Below are 18,416 nucleotides of genomic sequence, written 5' to 3'. Positions count from 1 at the left end.
GTCACTACGTTTAAATAGGTTGACTTGGGACATTTTTTTCGTGGTTTGTGAATTAGACCAGTCGTCCATTTATTTGTAAGTCAATGGTTTAAAGAGATTAAAATTCATAAACTAACGTCACAATACGTGTATAGAAATGTTATATAAGTTAAGGAGAATAGTGATTTATTTATGAAAAATAGTGACAGATATTACATTATACGCGAAATAAAAACAAACTTTCTCTGTCAATGTAGATGTGTTCTCAGATTCTCGTCTCAGTGAATTCTGTCGAAAGAAGAGATTAAGACATTAAGATTTCAGTTTATATTATAAATTTGCCATCCATAGCGTATTTTACTTATGGCGCGTTTCACGATTGCGCGTTTACGGGGCGACGTAAATGCGCGTCATCTGCGCGCATACGCGCCGCAGACGCGTTGTTAGTGAATCGCTTCAAACGCGCGCAAGCATCACGTTGTAAGCTAGAAACTTATATACTCCACTGGAGTTGACAATCACAATTTCATGGTAGTTGCTTCATTTAAAAAAAGTAACTGAAATTAACAAAGAAAACTATCTCTTATCAAAATGCGCGACTACAGCGTTTGCGGAACCGTAAACGCGCGTCGTTGGCGTGTATAAAATACGCCGTGTGTATAGGCTCTTAAAAGATAGTGAAACAAAAACTTCATACTAAAGGTTATTTATACAGCGTCCGCGCTCTGAGATGACAAAAATTCGTGGCAGTGACCCGTTTAGCTTTTACAGGTTGTGTCGATATAATAATATTTGAAATAAATAGTATATATAACTATATGCACATATTAAACGTGCCCCTACCAAGGATTTTTGTTATCCAAATATCAGCTAGAATCTTATTATAAAAGCATTATAAGTTACTCCTTGAATGAATTAATTTTAGTAACAAAAGATCTCCTTATAAAAGAGTTCGTCCAGGTAGGTAATGCTCCATTTCTACCGCTAAGCAGTAACGTGAATGTTATTGCGTTCTGGTTTTCACGGGTTAAAGGTGTTGGTGACATTACACGCACATAGGGCTTGTCAAATTTTGTCTCAGGATGCCGAGCGCACACTGTTATGGACAAGCGTGTTGCTTAACAGGGGCACGACTTCTTCTCGTCACTTGATATCATAAAAAAGCCTATTCTTCTTAATACAAAATAAATTTTCATAAATGTACTATGACGCCATTGTATTTCTTTAAAGTTGTCTCTCAGATATATAACTTACACTTGAAATCGTCAAATTGATTATACATTACTAAACATACGTACGTAAGGCAGATTTCCTTGTGAAGTATAAGTAAGAAACTTTACCCTCCTGGGTAAAAAACGGAAATTTTTGCAAGGATATAGTGTTTGTCAAACTTAATTGAATGTGTAGATTTTTTCGTTACATATTCCCAGACGATTGCATCGTACGTAGCGTGATCTTAAATGTTCTTGAGTAATTTCAAAATGATGTATAAATTAATACCTTTTGTAACTATAATTAAGTTTATTGCATGTCTCTGTAGCAAACTGTAGCAATTGATTCGGGTGGTAACAAAGAGTGAGCAAGACCAGTCCCATATCTTTCTACGTAAGTTTTGTTTATGGTGCCACTCTCTATCATCTTCTTGCTTACGCGGGAAGAGCACTATAACCTGTGCTAGTGAACCCGCACAGGGACCATTTCAGTCAGGTCCTAACCACGGATCAGCAAGTTTGCACGGACTTCATCCAGTTCTTTGTAAGGCTAGTGCTAGTGCACCTTCCCTATTTTCTAGATAGGTATCGGAGCTCTAGACACGTAGTGAGCAAAACTTACAGCTTATTAATTTACAACAAAAACGCATACAGCTATCAATTCAAAACAGAAACAATAAAAGAAAAGGCGCCAAAAACAATCACATTTAAATTTAGAATTTAAATATAAAATTAAAACTTAAAACGACTGTAAAATGTATACAAAAGATATTTATAGCAACTGCTGTGATTCGCTACAATCACGATTTGGGTAAGATCAGCTTGCATTGTCGTGTAGTGGTCGTATAAACTTCATTCAATCGTGGATTCTTCTGCTTCCTGGGATGTTTTCTACATAATAGATTACATCGCAAACTTAACATCTTTGGTTTACATAAATTTGAATGTAAAAAGTTGGCAAACTGGTTGCAAAAGTTAAATGATTAGGATACTGAAGCTATACTTCATCCATTAGTGTGACTCTAGGCTTTGCTGATCTGGAGGATTACCCTATATTTACACGTGCACATACACGCTCACATCCACACAAACACGCGCGCGCGCACACATCCACACACACTAATTTTAAATTTATATTTTACTTTCAGTTTAAAAGAACAATTTATAATTAAAATCATCTATCTAAAGTTCAATGGTGTATACGTGTAAGAATTATTTTTCATTTTATATTTTTCGTATTTTGTTTCCCTCTTACAATGTTTAATATTTTTTTAGTAATGCCATAATGTAGTATGTATTATTCCCAACTGTGAGGGCCTGGTGATTTATAGTACAGGTATTAAGCCTTTAACGCTGTTAATGTTTCTTAAATTACTGAGAACCTTCTGAACGTGTTTTTGTGGAGAAATAAACATATTACTATTATAAAATAAACCAGCGTGTTGTATAGGAAACAGGGCATTGCGCAGCTTAGATTTTTGGATCAAAATAATCAGCGCTTCGTTTGTTGTTTTAGTACCATAATATTCAATTATTTTTTTGTGAAGTGACTGCTCCGGTTTGTTATAACTACTAATACAAAGATCGAAAAACATACAAAAATTATTTCGACCCGGTTGGATTTGAACAAGCAACCTCGCCATACCGTGACGGTAATTATGGCGTGTTTGTAACTATAGTTCATAATTGGGTAGTTTGCATTAATATTAGGCATAACTCAGCTATTACCACGGTAGCAAAAAGAACAATGGACGCGCCTTTAGCCTCGATTACTATCAGAACCGCTGTAACCAAAACGCACGCAAATAAACAATCAACACTGTTACATCTTGATAATGATTGGTCACAGTTTTCATTCGGGACAGTTAATATAATTTAAACTTTACCCAGTCGCTATATCGTTGAAAGTTCAATATCTTCTTTCAATTGAAAAAAAAAACTGCCTACGCAGAGGTCCCAGCTTCGATTCCCGGGCCGGGAGAAATATTTGTATGACCTACATTTATTTCTCTCGTGAGTTTGGGTGTAATTTGTAGTTGTCTATGTGTGTGTCCATAGGAACCGCGACACAGGGTTTCCCTAGTGCGGGGCTATGTTAAGTATTATTATTAATATTAAATAAAATTATATTAAAAAAAAAATTATTTTTTCATTGCAAGTTATAAAGTTCCAATTTTATGTTGAAATTTTACTCAACGTGCTGCCATCTTGCAGCCAGTAACAGGACTACAGCGAACGATTGACATCTAAACGAATAGAGTTGTATCTTCTCGACAACATTATGTCTTCTTTATCGCTCACGTTACTTTGAACTTTATTTCGATTAAGTTCAAAATTAATAAAACTCTTATGAAGCATTTTTTCTCTAAGCTTTTTTTCGCTATTAGCGTGAAAAATTCGAGATGTTAACTCAGTTCTCCAAAATATAAAACTCGACCATATTGCTCTGGGATAATGTTTACTTTCGTTTGTAACAGTACAAAAAAATCTATTTGGCAAACAGAAAATAGAAAATTTCATAAAATCAGACTTACCGATGATATGAAATATTACCACGGGTAATATTGTTAGTGCAGCTATCATTTTTCCTCTCCAAAACGGCACAATAAGGCATTTTTCTACCATTTTAGAAAATTTGCGTACAAAGTTGGTAGGTTAATGGTGCAAAGCGAAAATGGCTGACTGACCTAACCACTTGTCGAACTGACGACGACTGACAAATTAACGAACTAACCACTTCTACCATTGACTTACAAATAAATGGACGACGGGTCTAATACAAAAACCACGAAAAAAATGTCCCAAGTCAACCTATTTAAACGTAGTGACATGTAAAGGAATATGAAAAAGCTAAAACGTTGAATTTAAATTGTAATGTCATCGAAGTACTGTCTAATTTTGCTTGCTTCGCTGTCAGTCGAACAAACGAAGACTAAAGCGTGAATGACGCTCTGTATACGATTTTAGCGCCCTATAAGTTCGGACACTTTTTAGCGCGGACCCGACGTCCATATAATTTTGTAAGTCAATGACTTCTACTGTATTTGTTGTTCTGTCATTTGCTCTGTTGAATTATTTCAAAAAACAAATATACATGATTATGATGAGGAAAAAGGTTTCATATCCAATATATAGCAAGAATGAAAACCTAATAAGTCGATAGAGCCTAATTGTCAAGCGAATAAGATACATTTGCTGATACGTATAATAAATCAATATCGGCCAGCGTACACAGAAAGTTTGCAAGTGGCTCTTGACCCAATTCCGGGGACATCCATTATCAATAATCAATTTACCCGCTTTTTCTTCGACCTACATTATTGCTTTCACGTAGAGTCCCTTTTCGAACAGCTTTTCTTATTTACCGTTCTTGTCGATAGTATGTTATTTACAATATTTTGTACTATAGTTGAGGGGTGAGTTTATTTTTGTTTTATTTATAAGTATAACGTACTAGTAGTAGACGAAAATAAATCTCCCGATGCAAACATTTTTTTGCTTGAAACCTTTTATGTTATAATTATTAATACAAAGATCGAACACTCAGAAAAAATTCCTTCGAACCGACGTCTTCTTGCATACCGTGCCAGACGCTATACCGACTAAGCCACGGAACGAACCAACGGACCTCACGAATTTTTCTATGTGCTTGCGTCGTGTCTTTGTACTTGGTCTTTCAACGACTTTTTAGTCGTAGCGCCATCTATGAGAAATCTATTTTAGATTTAGATATTTATTTTAGATAACGAATATAACATTATTATTGTAAAAATCTTATTATTTTAAATACTTAAAATTAAAAAACGTAGTAACGTTAACAAATATTGACTTATTTATTATTTTTTATAATAACAAGTTACGGGACGGACAAGTCGTGCGACTTCTGATAAACTACACGGCTGTCCATAACAACTGCAGTGCCACTCAGAGCTTTAAATCGCAAAGACCTGACACTGCTAATGTGCCCGTCACCCTGAGATATAAATTAACAAGTCCGATGTGCCTGTAATTCCACCAGCACCCTTACCCTTCAAAACCGGAACACTGAAATGCTGACATTACTGCTTGGCGGCAGAAATAGGAGCTCCACTGGTACTATACGTATAACATAATAACAATAAAGATAAACTAAGAAGTTATCTGTGGCAGTGCGTCATATAGATTTATCACAAAAATACATAATCACATCCCTAATTGTTCTCAACATTTAAAAAAAACGGTAAAATTTTCTGATTAAAAATAGTTATGTATATTAATATAGTAGCAATCGTTGCATAATGAGGGTTCTTTTTTTACGAGTAGATAAATAAAATAATCTCAGTACAGAGCACTAAAAAAACCGACCTCAAAAGTACGTGGAATTACATCTATTTGCCAAGTTTTATTGAAATCAGTTACGGGAAAGTGTGAAAACCCGTATTCATCCCCTAGTTCGCCACTGTACGGAACTTGACACAGGAGAGATAATAAAAATCGGTTCTCACTACTCAAAGTATATTGAGAGAGAAAAACGCCTTGAATTGGAGAATAGCAAGATAATAATAATAACTCCTTTTAATAAAATTTAGGCGCTATTTATAAAAATGAATCTTCATGCGTGAACAGCCACCTTTATAGGTGGATGATTTTCTTCAAAATTATATTGGGACCACTACGGAGGTACCCTCTTTCCAACAAAAAAAGAATCATCAAAGTCGGTTCACAAATGGCGGAGTTATCGCGTAAAGGAAAGGAAGCAAACATGCAGTCGAATTAAGAACCTCCTCCTTTTTTCAAAGTCGGTTAATAATGAATTGTAACCAATATTTAATGTTTAATTTTATTAACAATCTATGACAACAAACTCAAATGAAGGCCAAAAAAACGCTACAAAACAAAAAAGCAAAGACTTAGAAGCAGCCAAGTACCGCATAAATTCTAAGCAATCATTTTTATATAGGTTTGTGGCCCAGTTGCAAGACCTTTATGCCAATTTAACCAATCAGGAGGCAGTAGAGCGTTTTTGTAGCGTCCTAATTTATATTTTAATTACCAAAAATATGACGTTCTTTTTTGAAACTCTTTATATTTTGTGTATGGAATTATAATATTCAATATGTTATTTTTCAGTTCAGTAGCGAGTACCATAGACAATAGAATTTTAATTTCAACCTAAAAAGAGCACCTCTGTAACGTGATCTTAGAGTTTCGAAAAAAGACTTTTATGAAATTATAATTGACAAATTAATTTGCAGGAGTAGAAAAAAATATATAGTCACATCCCTAATTATATTAAAATTTTAAAAAAAACGGTCTTCGAAAAACAGATAAGTGGCTAGGGATTTTTTTGACTAAAAGCTGTTATAATACATCAGAATTTTTCGATAGCAAAATGTCTCAGACACTGCCTTAGATAAGTACGTAGTTAGGTACTAATTAAAATTTATTTTTCATATGTAAATACTCGTATATAACTGTAAATTAATTAATGGTCATATTATAATGTATTGTAAATATGTATAATTAAATAAGTATAATATTGTAATGTATAATAATAAATATAAATACAATAATATAATATCCATATTGACTAATTACGTTCATGCTTAATGTATTCAAATTATAAATGTAATTTTGATACGCTATTACACAGGGTATCACAAGTATGTATTTACTATGGTCTTAAGTTTATAAACCTTTACCATCCATATGAAATGCAAATATGTCAATGAACCTTTCAGAAACGGAAAGAACTAAATTAAGTACTTTTAACAACTGTGCCCCTACACTCTTAAATCTGCTTACTGAATTCCACGATTCCAATAAGTATAATAAGTTAGATAGATCATTTTATAAAAATTCACACACTTTAATGGGCTTCTGATGCGTACGGCAAAGTAATGGAATGCTCTACGCGCATCTGTATTTCCCGAAAACAACAATTTGGGGCTACTCAAAGCTAGAGTCAATAGGCATTTTTTAGGCATCCCATCGTCGGTCACATCGTCGCTTAACATCAGGTGAGATTGACAGTAACGATGCAGTCGCTAATCGTCTACCTACATAATACAAACGCGCATCGATGCAATCGCCTATAAATCGCAAGTGTAGCGATGCAATCGCGTGTTTCACGAACGCGCGTTTGCATCGCTGCTAAACGTCACCGTGTGTAACTACTCTAATTCCGTGTATTTATATGGACGACAACAAATATAGCGCGGGCGCGGGCGCCTGTCCCGAGTGCGCCCGCCACGGGCCTGCGCTCGGTGTGTTGTCGTCCATGTGAACATACATGTCTGTTTGGGATTTTCCATTAGAGGAAATACTGGATCCCAAACTGGTGGTACGGAACAACCATCTTCCCTGTTGAAATTAGGATGTTTTTTAATGTCAATGGCCTCTCGCAGCATCCTAGGTAGATAACGGACTTCTTTTGCAAGGACCTGGGGTTTGTCAAACTTTATTGAATGTGTAGGTTTATCCATGACATGCTCGCAGACTGTAGACTGGTTTACGCGACGGTGTTTGAGATCAGGTATATGTTCTTTGACGCGGGTACGAATACTGCGCTTCGTTTGTCCAATATAAGAGAGACCGCACTCACAGTCAATTTAAATCCGGAAAAATAATTTCATTTCCTACGTGTAACAATCGCGAAAACATAAGAACTCGATAAGTCGTGGTAAGCCACACGACTGTCCGTAACAGTTCCCTTGCCACCCAGAGCTTTAAATCGCAAAAATCTGAGGAGCACCATTACTGCACCCGTGACCCTGAGACATAAGCAGACAAGTGTCATATGCCTGTAATTTCACCAGAACCCTTTAAAACTGGAACTTACTGCTTGGCAGCAGAAATAGGTAAGGTGGCAGTACTTCCCTGGACGAACTCTTTCACAAGGACTTGTTATTTCTGGGACTTGTCAACTTATGTCTTAGAGTAGTAGTGCCCCTCAGATCTTCGTCATTTAAAGCTCTGAGTGGCACTGCGACTGTTATGGACTGGCGTGTAGGTTACCATCAAGCACACGACTAATTCGTTCCATCACTTGATATGTTTACATATATATAACTACCGCTCTTCATGTCTGTTATTGAGCATAGTAATGAACAATAAACTACATTTTATTATAATCATGGTATGTCATAGATTGTGTATAGAAACAGAATTCCTGTTTTTTTACACTAACTGATCCAATCGAACCCGAGACCCGTATAGTGGCCATGAACAGCGATCAAAAAGTACATGTTAATTTAAGTTAAAACCCAGACTTAGTTGTATAGCCAAGGCCAGTACAAAAAGACTTTTTGTTAAACAACTACAACCCGAACTAAATTCTTTACAGCGGGCACAAAAACATTTTACAACTCCCTATCACACACAAGTTTATATAATCCTATCTGCAGACTGAACAAAACAAAGTTACTTACAAAGAAATAACAAGCGCGTAGGAGAAAGGAAAATGAAATATAAAAATTCACGGAATGAAGGTAGCGAATGGCACTTTTGGAGGCATCAAGTCGAGATGGGCGGCTAAATTGTAATGTTTACAAGTTAAATTAGATGAGGGTGGTGGAAGTCACTCATAATGGAGAGCGCTCACCTTTTTGCGGCCTTGGGAGATTACGCACAATTTGTGCTGTCGCATTTTAAGCAAATTAGAGTATACTATAATCGCCCAGCGACGTCAAAAGTCCAGCAATCAGCACTATGTTCCGGGTACAACCTAACTGAATATTGTTCATGTATAATAACACCCAATTGAAGATAACATATAATGCTGGTAAAATTATAGGCACGTGGATTTGACCCGCTTTTTGGTATCATAAAAAGTGGTATACAAAGATAACGCTATATTTTTATGTAGCAAATCCGTATAATTTTGAGGTGATAATGAGCTGCATTATTTCTGTACAATTAGATGTTCTTTTTTATAACACCAAGTGACATGTTCGTCCCGACGAACAAGTCGTGCGCCTGATGGTAAGCGACACATCTATCCATAACAGTTGCAATGCTACTCAGAGCTTTAAATCACAAATGTTTTTAGAGGCACTCCCACTGCGCCTGTCACCCTGAGACATAAGTTGACAAGTCCCATGTGCCTATATTTCACCAACACCCTTTCCCTTCCAAACCGGAACGCAGTAATGCTCACATTACTGCTTGGCTGCGGAAATATTTAAGATGACGGTACTTCTCTGGACCAATTCCTTCACGAGGAGCTTTACTGCTACAGTTACCAATGTTAATAATGTATTATCTTTTTAATTTAATTGGATATTGTACATTGTTAATGTTAATGTATAAGACTCCAAGGCGAATAAAGGCGAGTTTATTGTATCATATCACTACCTCCTTTAAACAAAAAATGCATCCGCTTATTACTAAAATCTGTGAAGACTTCGACAACAGATAGTAGAGTGCTACAAGTAATGCCATCTACCGACGTTCGTACTATATTAAACATACGCATTTAGTACAAACTTTTTTAATAATATTGAATCTTCACAAACGTCTAGGCCATATTTAGGTCGCCTACATACAAAAATACTTATACAAACCGATAATATCACTATCGGTCTGTCACCCATCTTTGAGCTTCATACGCCAACCGCAGAGTTCCAGTACAAATTCGACGGCTTACGATTGACCATTTTATCAATTTGATAAGTAATACACGCTCGAAATCGATATCACAATCAGCACCAGTATTTCACAGTACATAATGTTATCGTTGGAAATATTACACTACTTATCAAACAACCACTGGCCTCAGACAAACATATTTATGAATCTATTGTTAACTTCAAACGAAAATAGCTCGTAATCCCCTAGTCATAACATTGATTTAATTATACGTTATTTAATTTATTCCATTATTTCCAAGACTACTTAATCGAATTGTAGCTTCGTAGCCGTGTAGCAGCCTCGTAGCGGTCTACGTAGCAATATGGCCGTGATAATGTAGTTAGTGCTACGCCTACGGATGCTTCAAAGGAACCTCTGATGATTACATCGCATATGCAAGCAGAGCATCTTATTATTAATGTAGGATAATAATGATTGAATACTACAAGACATTGGACGTGCTTAGGCAGATATGGTCCCAGGAAAGGCAATTTTCATAGTAAACTGTACTGTCGTACATAACACAATAATGTTATATAGCAAGTTCGCGGAAATTGGGGTTTTATTATATGCCATTAGATATTAACAACATTTTCATAACGTATTTCTTTACTAACTGATTCCTATTATTAATTTTTAATGTTTTTTTAGAACAAAAAAATTGTTAAACAATTTGAAGTAACTATTCGGGAAACTTGTTTGTAACCATATGTTTTGTAAATTAAATGAGAAAGATTCAAGTTTTTTACTCAAGTTAAAAGTGATTTTCAAGTTAGTTTACTGTATCTAATTTCGGAAGCATTTTTCATTATTCGAGTAAGTTGTCGTGAAATATGTTGGTTGGGTTAAATGACTTGTTAACCATTGAAAAGATCAAAGTTTGTATATTTAACTGCCTCTGTGGCCGAACGGTTACCATGCCGGACTGCCACGTCAAGGTCCCAGGTTCGATTCCTGGGCCGGGAGAAATATTTATATGGCCTACATTTATTTCTCTCGTGAGTTTGGGTGTAATTCGTGGTTGTCTACGTGTGTGTCCATGGCACACGCGACACAGGGTTTCCCTAGTGCGGGGCTATGTTGAGTGTATACGTTATTATTTGTTTGCGTATGCGTTTGTGTGTATGTATGTGTATATGTGCGTGTGTGTAAATGGATGTAAATTATGAGGGAAAAAAAATCACATAATTCGTATTAGAATTTCAAATTCTATAAGGTGATGTAAATTGACAATCGTAAATAAAAAAGAAAAAATATATGTTTTTTGCTTCCTACAATTACAATAGCGCTATCATATATTATTTTGTATTTATTATTATATATGTATTAATATTGTTATTATTTATTTGTATATGTATATCTATCTACGAATATGTATATTTATTTTTATTATTACTTATTATGTAGTGTGCTTATGAAGATATTCTTTGGTTGCACCCCTTTTGATATCCGAAATGTCTATCCTAAGGTTGCCTGTAAGAAATTGCTAAATATCAATAAGGCCGCCTGTTGCACGTTAACTTACTACTACTATTATGCTTAAGGTATTGTATTTTAACTGATATTTTATGTGCAATAAAGAATATTTCATTCATTCATTTAGGGAGCCACTTCATACTGCGGTGTACAAAATGGTACAAAATAAATAAATAATATAATATAGTCTTTATTTTCTATAAGAAAGCAACAATTTATTTCCGTTATCGAAAAAAATACACAACCCGTTTAAAGGTTTATTGTCAATTACCTAACATCCTGTATTGTAATTTGTTTCTTTATAACGTTGAAATAAATTCAGATAACCACTTATCTTGGGAAATAAAGTACTACCTCTGAAGAGTCTGGTATAAAGAGCCATTTTATCATCTTAAAATTTTAATAAAGAGTTGTGGGTAGTATAAAATACGGTCCTCTGTACAGGCGTTTTATCTAGATTTATTTTATGACAGGGTAAATATTCTTGTCACTATTTTATCGAACCAGTATTTCATTTGTAAAATTCAATATTAACTGCCTCAGTGGCTGAATGGTTACCATGCTATTCATGCCATACTTTCGGCGGATGACGAAATACTTTCATAGATTTCTCATAGATAGCGCTACGACTAAAAAGTCGTTGAAAACCAAATACAAAAATCCGCCAACAAGAACATAGTAATCTCAGTACAAAGTACTAAAAAAACCGACCTCAAAAGTTAGTGGAATTACATATTCTATTTGCCAAATTTTATTGAAATCGGTTACCGAAAAGTGCGCAAACCCGGATTCATACCCTAGTTCGCCACTATACGAGACTTAACACAGGATATAATAAAAATCAGTGGAGAAAAAACGCCTACAATTGGAGCATGGCAAAACCAACCATTAAAATAATTGCTCCTTATAAAATTTAGGCGCTATTTATAAAAATAAGCCTTCATGCGTGAACAATGAATGCTTACCTTTCAATCAACACAAATTTTTGAAAAGGATCTTCTTACTATTTGTGTAGAAGTTTTGATATCGGTCACTCTATTGACGCCATCATTGCCAGGAAACACAGCTACAACTCGACCCAATTTAAATGTTCGATCTTTGTATTAATAATTATAACAATGACATGTAAGTTTCTCATTGAACATCAGATTAACACACGCCAACCATACTTAGCTAGGCAATCAAAAGTTGACTATTAAATGTTTAGATGTTAATAATTACAACGACTTTACTACTGGATGAATGAGCACATAATCCAAAAATCGTCTTTTAAACGATCTGTTCCTCAAAAGGAAACTTAAAAATAAGAAAATTCAACTGTACTCATGTAAACAAGCTTACGAGCTTGATTCAAGCTGCTTCGTTTGTAACCCTTTTCTTTTAGTATAGATTCATGCAAAGCCTAGAATAACAACGCAGGCGCAAATTATTTTTCTCCGCAGCCTTTACCCGTATTATGGCTAGTTTGCATAGTGCTGACTAACGAAGCTACGTGGCGTGAATCGTAGCCATAGCTGTCGCTCGTAGCATCCGTATTCGTAGCTTGCCTCATTAGGCGTAGGTCGATTCATGCGTGATTCACAAAAGAAATCTTATTACTTTATCTAATAATCTTATTACGTTCTGACGCTTGGGGGAATCTGAAATTAAAAGCATATAAATTATGTTTCTTGAATATAAAAGATATTCCATTGTATAATTGGTACCTCATTACATATTAAACATTCCGTCTAATTTTATACCGCGTACCCAAATAAAAAAAATTGGGTATACTATGCTTATGCCGTATATGGCATTTATATAATTTTGTGTTTCATTGTTTGATGTTCATTCAAATATAGCCGATGTGTACATAAAAAGATTTTAATATGCATAAAGATTTTTTTATCCTGGTTTTATTATTTTTCATAGTTGTGAAAAGCGTGTATCGCAGCTGGTACCGCTTGGAATGTTCTGTGGATTGAAAGTAGCCAGAAGAGTAGTAGCCTCCGCAGCCTCCACACATCTTGCTTAGCGAGTTTAAAGTTCAAAATTCAAAAAGATAACGAAATAGTGGTAATAAATCCAATTTTATAAATATTATTCCCGTTTCATTAATATTTGTGATCTTTAAAATGTTCATCGTAGAAGAGATTTTTGGTAACTGGTAAACGGTTCAAAAAATTAACGAGAAGACGTGTTCGCGGTCGCGGTCGGGCAGGGAGTGACGATGGGACGAAACTATATTAGAATGGCGAGGCAAAGGAATTATTAAAGAACGATACAAAATTTAAAAACGAGTGGCCAGGAACCGGAGAAAAAGCGATAAAAAGGTGGGATGAAGATTAAAGAAGGTCACATCGTCACAGTTGTTAATAGGTATACGTAGTAGGAACATGGAAATAGTATGCATACTTTTTGGTATCGAGTACTTTTCCTTCCGATACCAATACTTTTGTACTCGAAACTTTTCATTATAATATAATAATTCTATAGTATCGTATAGTTTTGAATAATTCCTACTTAGGACACCCCATATCGTAAAGCAAACCACCTTGCGATTTTTTTTAAATGGCAAACTTCATCACAAATGACTTGGCTGTATAGTGTATGCCACCATTTGCCTCCTTAAAAGAATGAGAATGAAGAAAATTAATTAAAAACATTTGAATTAGCACATGTTGGGTATCTATATACTAAATCTATGACACATGCATAGAGGGTGGAAAAAAATATAGGAATAGTCTAAGCATACATGACAAACATTACATTTGAATACCTCGCAATTCCAGCGAAGTTCCTTCTTCGTTTGTTCTCAAAAGCAGGTAAAACAATATCAAAAACGAGAAACAGACTGTTACTAAATAGATTTTTGTTTTTAAGTGATTATACAGAGGAGTAGGAAATTTTAGTAACAGACATTAAGCGAAATGACGATTGATTGAATCGAATAATTTAATCAAAGTTTTTTATTATTTGTTTCAATTAAAAATCATAAATCAAAAGCCTTATTTTATTATTTATATTCATATTCTGCCTTTAAGTTAGGAAAATTTGCAGGACAGACAGGGAGTATCGGAGTGCTACTCATAGGGTCGTATTCTAGAACTCTACTCAATGCTCAAGTCAGGATTGCACTGGAAATACGACTCTAATGGCAGGGACTTGAGTATTTTTTCGATTGCTTTAAACCACACCCAAGTCCTGACTTGAGCATTGAGTTCTAGAATACGACCCATAGTCCCTATGATTCGATACAAAGCAATTTCCTGTTACAACTTTTATGAGTAGCGCGTTCTATTTTCATCCCAGCGCCATCTAGCGGCAGGGTGCGGTTACTAATATTTCTTGAACGTAGTATTACAAAGTCTCTTTCTTAAGGGAGTCAGCCCTATGAGGGAGTTGTAACGATTAATTTGTCGGTGTCAAGTGCAATTTGCTTACCTATGAAATAAAGGTATCTTTTGAAGACCTCCGTAATCGAATGGCTTGCTTGCATGGTCTTCATGGTGTCGTCGTCTCGGAGGTCCCGGGTCGGGTCTGGGTGTTTGTGGCACCGTCGTTGTTTCCGATCTCCATAACATAGTGCTTTAATTACTTACTTTGGGATGAAAGTAACTTGTGGCATGTTGTCTAATATTTATTTATGTTTGGTCGATTGGTTTATGTAGAAAGTGTTATACAGTCTTTAAAAAATTGCATAAAAGTTGGTTGTTCCCATTATCTCGTATTGTTTTGAAACTACATAACTTACCAGAAACCTGACTCACCACGGCCTTAAATATTAGTGCCTACATTGTGTTAACAAAATTTTATAGAATTTACTTCATTGATGTCTTAAATAAGATCTAACTTTTTTTTGGTTATTGGTTCACTACAGTTATTACAAAGTTACATACTATAAATTAAATTGGATGAGGATCTTATCCAAATGGCACAACCACTTATTAGTAAACACACCTTTCAAAAACAACTTAAATGTAAACTAATTTGACTAACAAAAACAATAAATACAAGTGAACTAGGGACTCGGACAGTATCAAACTAGACGGGGAAAAAAAATTAAGGCTATTGCCTTGCCTGCGTGCCTACTATATAGTCTGCAGAATCTAGGGACACAGGAATTAAAGCCCAGAACGGTCTTACGGAATGGTAAGGGTATAATAGCGAATTAACGAATAGTTGTGGACAGTCTATATGCGAACACAAAACTTTATATAGAAATATTAAGTCCAATAATTCTCCCCTCTTTGCAAGCGATAATACTTTAAAATGCAAAAGTCTATCAGAATATGATCGCAACTTTCTAACTAACCCCACTGAACACGCTAAATGCCAGAGAAATCTCTTTTGTATTCATCATTTGTATTAACTTGTATTAACTGCCTCCGTGGCCGAACGGTTACCATGCCGGACTGCCACGCAGAGGTCCCAGGTTCGATTCCCGGGCCGGGAGAAATAGTTGTATGGCCTACAATTATTTATCTCGTGAGTTTGGGTGTAATTTGTGGTTGTCTATGTGTGTGTCCATGGCACCCGCGACACAGGGTTTTCCCTAGTGCGGGGCTATGTTGAGTGTGTGCGTTATTTATTTATTTATTTATTTATTTATTAATTTATATTAAATTAATTTTTTTTTAAATTGAAGAGTATGTGTTAGATTCCACACAAAGTAATAAAAATTTATTCCATAACATTTAAGTTTATTTGAAAAGAGCAATCCCTAGAGTTTCTTGCTCGTTCTTCTCAGGGAGGTCAGCGTGGTGAACGAGCAGTAGCTTAAAAATGACGTTTTCGAATATTAAAAGTTTACCTGTGGAATAAATTATCAATTGACGTTGACTTTGACATCTTAATTTGATAAATGCCCAACTACTTCTATCCTAAATTCACCTGTAATAAAGTATTTGTTTCTTTATCCGCTTTGCTAAAGAATAAGGAAAAAGCTGTAAATATTCTTGCATAGGCGTTTTGGGTTCGGCGTGCCTCGCTAAACACTGTGTAGTGCCCCACTCGAGCCGGCGGCGGATGATAGAGCACATTCCCTCTGCGCCGCAGCCCTCTCCAAGCCCTTATTATTCCTTTGTCCTTTTCCTTTTTGCACCTGACTACCAAGACGGATATGTTCTAAGCATCTTTGTTCACCTATCTAATAAAACATATACGATTAAGATGTCAAAGAAATTTATGTACATAAAACATGTTTTCATGCAGAACGTTTTCATTTATTGTTTCTATTCTCGCATTTGGCTTTTTTTTTCAGGTAAATCATAGCCTTGATGTAGTAATATTATAAAGCCATATACGACGCTCGAAAGGTAAAATGTCTAACGTGCAGTTGAAAAGTACAACAAGGGAGCAATTTAAATCATAGAAAAAGAAATCTTAACTCTAATTTTGTTTGTTATGTGGATAACTAGAAAGTTTCAACTTTTCCACATAACTATAGTTATTTGTTATGCAAGGCTGCAAAGTTGTTGTTGGACGCGAGTGTTGAAACCTGACCAAGCGAAGCGAGTGGTTTAAAAATAGATTCCTGAGCGTAGCGAGGGTTTCAAGACACGACACGCTAAACAACTTTGCTGCCGAGCAAAACACACAACTTTTCACCTCACCAAAGCGAGAAAATGGTAGATGAAAGAAAAACAGTTGAACATCAGTTTTTTTAATTAAAAGAAAAAGATATCTTCGAATGCGTTCTGAATTTACACCTCATCAATTTTTATTCTTGCTTGTACTTTTATTTTGTGTGATTAAGTGATTAATGAAATAATTTTAGTTCTTCAACGAATTAAAATAATTTAATAAACACAATTACTAATCATTGTCAATTTAATGTCAATAATAATAAGAATAAAATATACCAACGGATTTATATTACATAAATAGGTAATGTACTTAGAATAATAACGCATAGAATGATAGTTTCATATCAAACGAACTGTCACAAGTGAGGCAAAAATCAAATTCATGTAGGCTAGTTTTAGTAGTAGGTTAATTTTTGGTTTTAGTGAATATTTATATAAAAATACAAGTTGAAACGCGTTACTTCCTTGTGGAATGTGATGTTAGTATCTATTTTATGTTTGTCTGACGTATTTTTACACTCATTTACCGCACATTTCGTCATTTTTAGCTAAAATTCTTGAGCTGTTCGCGGTGCAAGTTGGCCTTGAGCACTGAAGGTACGCCCTTTTGGCGCGCTTCAATTTGCCTCACTTAGCGTGTGCGGACTAGGTTTCTATGCGTTATTATTCTAAGGTAATGTATGACAAATCGAGTAGTTGAACGTGTCATTATCTTTTTTTTTCTTCGAAAGAAAAAGTTAGGTGGACCACAGTATTTCGTCCAAGATCGAATTTCAAAAACCTTTTTCACGCTAAAACGCTTTTGGGCGCAGATTTCTAATGACAACGAAAGCCTTTCCGAGCTAGTGAGGTGAAAATAAAATTATAATTACGATTTTTTTTTCTTATAAAAATTACTTTAAATTACTAAAATCTCATTACGGCTAGTGACATTAGAAACTCTCACTAATTGGCTGTAATACTGACCGCGAAAAGCTAAGATAAAAAAGATCTTTTAGATTATCTTCTCAGGTACGTTCGTTCAAGCCCTATTTTGCTTGTGGTGCGTGCAGAGTCCAACTCGTTCCACCCGAGCTCCTCCAAGAATTCCAGCACACTCCTAGCTGACCTGCTGAAGACTTCGGGGAGCGACCTCGGCACTCCAAGATATCCTGTAGTTAGCAACGTCCGAGCACTGCAGTAGAATATGCGAAGCCGTTTCCTCCTCCTCCAAGCACGCTCTGCATAAGCTGCCCGTGATTTATAGATTGAAAATGTGTTTATTATATGAACCATGACCCGTTAAAGTGCTTAGAGTTTCTATTCCCAAAGAATTCTAACATCTAAATTCGCAGATCATACACTGAGTAATAAACGCATGTCTTCCTTAATTTGACATAGGCAGAAACATCTGGCATTGTGCGATCTGTTCGCGTGCACAATAATAACATGAATGTAAACCTAACATTAGAAAACAGAAGAAAAATTTAACATTCGCTTGAAACTGACTTGAAATAAATATTGACTTTTTTTATTGTTATATATTGGAAATTAAACAATTTTGCTAATCTAAATTGCGTATATTATTTTTTTT

This window comes from Hyposmocoma kahamanoa, unplaced genomic scaffold (genome assembly GCF_003589595.1).
Source record: "Hyposmocoma kahamanoa isolate Upper Pololo Valley unplaced genomic scaffold, ASM358959v1 66, whole genome shotgun sequence".
In the NCBI taxonomy this organism is placed as follows: Eukaryota; Metazoa; Arthropoda; class Insecta; order Lepidoptera; family Cosmopterigidae; genus Hyposmocoma; species Hyposmocoma kahamanoa.
The sequence above is the reverse complement of the archived record's forward strand: the minus strand, read 5'-3'. Positions refer to the sequence as shown.